Genomic DNA, 1,995 nt, shown 5'->3' with positions numbered 1-1,995 from the left:
AGAGGAAGGGCCTGGTGTAGTGAACACCCTAACTCTCACGAGGACCCCCAGCTCCTCCCTGCCTCCTGTGCTCAGCTGACGTCTCCTGGCCCTGGGGTGCCTGCTGGTTGTCCTGGGGAGGATCACAGTGCAGGGCTGTGGCCGGGAGGGCCCAGCTTCCAGGCCAAGTGCAGCACTGTGGGCCGTGGCCCTAGCCCGTTGGTTTGCTTAAATCCCCCAGGAGGTAGGGGCGCCGGGGTGGCTTAGTCGGTTAAGCGACCGACTTTCGCTTAGGTCATGATCTCGCGGTTCGTGGGTTCGAGCCCCGCGTCGGGCTCTGTGCTGACTGCCGGCTCAGAGCCTGGAGCCTGTTTCAGTCTGTGACTCCCTCTCTCTCTGACCCTCCCCTGCTCATGCTCTCTCTCTCTCTCTCTCTCTCTCTCTCTCCTAGAAATAAATAAAAAATATTAAAAAAAAAAATAAATCCCCCGGGAGGTGTTGCAACCCGGGAGTGTGCCCTGTGCCCGGCTGGCCTCTGACCGGCAGCTCTGGGAGGCCTCCTGACCCCTCAAAAGTCAGAACAAGATGGTGCATCTTTTTTTTTTCTTCTTTTTTTTTTTTTTCTTTCTTTTTTGAGAGTGTGCCAGCACGTGCAAGCTGGGGGAATGGCACAGAGTAGGGAGAGAGAGAGAGAGGGAGAGAGAAAGAATCCCAAGCAGGCTCTGTGCTGCCAGCAGAGAGCCCAGCTGAGGGCTCGTACCCACCAACTGTGAAATCATGACCTGAGCTGAACCAAGAGTCGGGCGCTTGGCCGACGGAGCCCCCAGGGGCCCCAGAAGATGTACTTTTGTCCTTCCAAGGCCTCCATAAAGTTCTCTGTGAAAACGTGGTTTTCTGCCGTGTTTGGATTAACGCCGAGCGCCTGGCCAGGGCCTGTGTGACCTGTATGCGCTCTGGCCTCCTTGCCTCTAATGCGTCATCTGCCCCCAGGGCGGGCTCCATAATTTTTGGGACTTTGCAAAGTGAAGAGATGAGCCCCTGAGCAAAAAGCAGGAAAAAAGCTTTTTCTTTTCTTCCGGGGTCTCTTGCCCAGGCAGGGTGATTTCATTTGTACTTCCTGTTGTGCTCCCTCCACGCGGAGATGCCCCCCAGAGTGCAGCGCGCACCCTCTCGGCCCAGGTTTCTCGGGCACAGGGTGGCCCGACTTCATGGCCCGGTGCGCACCCCCTGCCCCATCACACTCGATGTGCAAACACACATGCAGAGAAGACTGCTGGGGTTTCGGGGCAGTGCCCAGCTCAGGGCCTCCTGACCGGCACCCCTGCGAGGCCCCTCGGGCACGCGCCCCCGGCCCCCTCTCCTTCCCGCGGGAGGCAGAGCACCTCCAGACCCTGCCTGGGAGTCTGGGCAGCCCTTGTTCCCTTACATCAGGGTTGGCAAACATTTTCCGCAACGTGCCAGAAGGTAAATATTTTGGGCTCTACAGGCCAAGGAGCAAGATCGACGACATGGTGTCGCTGCTTAGACAGGGTTTAAAGGGTGCCGGTTAAACACCCAGGTGAAACCTTTTGTTAGCAGCAGCAGCGGACCGTGACCTGGTCCAGTCTGTCCCACAAAGAGAGGCCTTTGCCAGCGGTCTGTTGGGGAGGGAAGAGCTTCCCCAGCTCCCTTCGGGTTTCCCGCTGTGACTAAAACACACTAATGGGGGAAAAAGCACACGGATTGTGTTTCCACAAACACGGAAGTCCAAGCAAGCGAAGCGAAGACCCAGAGAAGTTCAGAGGCCGAGGTGCCTTGGGGCGGTGGCCGCAGCCCCGGGGGGACTGGAGGAGAGAAGGGTACGTTAGGGGGTCCGATTATACACACCTCCTTCCCTGGGCTCTGAGAGAAGGATGGCCTTTCTCCTGGTCCATGGAGGGCACTTTCCCGTGTGGGTTTCATCTCCTTCCGGGAAGCAAGGTGGCCTGTGTGGGGGGAGGTGGCCCTGAGGGAGCCCCGCCCCCTCTCCCTTCGCAT

At 58.4% G+C, this 1,995-nt stretch overlaps 1 protein-coding gene across 1 annotated transcript in view; it reads left to right on the top strand.

The window, feature by feature from the left end:
- Positions 1-414: 414 nt before the first annotated feature.
- Positions 415-1,995, top strand: part of ZNF787 (zinc finger protein 787) — a 20,344-nt gene continuing 18,763 nt past the window's right edge. The window contains exon 1 of the mRNA XM_077756947.1: positions 415-1,817. The gene's annotated coding sequence lies outside the window, so the exon portion shown is untranslated. The remainder of the gene's footprint in view (positions 1,818-1,995) is intronic.

Source organism: Crocuta crocuta, unplaced genomic scaffold, assembly GCF_008692635.1.
Source record: "Crocuta crocuta isolate KB4526 unplaced genomic scaffold, BGI_CrCroc_1.0 scaffold142, whole genome shotgun sequence".
Classification (NCBI taxonomy): domain Eukaryota; kingdom Metazoa; phylum Chordata; class Mammalia; order Carnivora; family Hyaenidae; genus Crocuta; species Crocuta crocuta.
The sequence above is the reverse complement of the archived record's forward strand: the minus strand, read 5'-3'. Positions and strand labels throughout refer to the sequence as shown.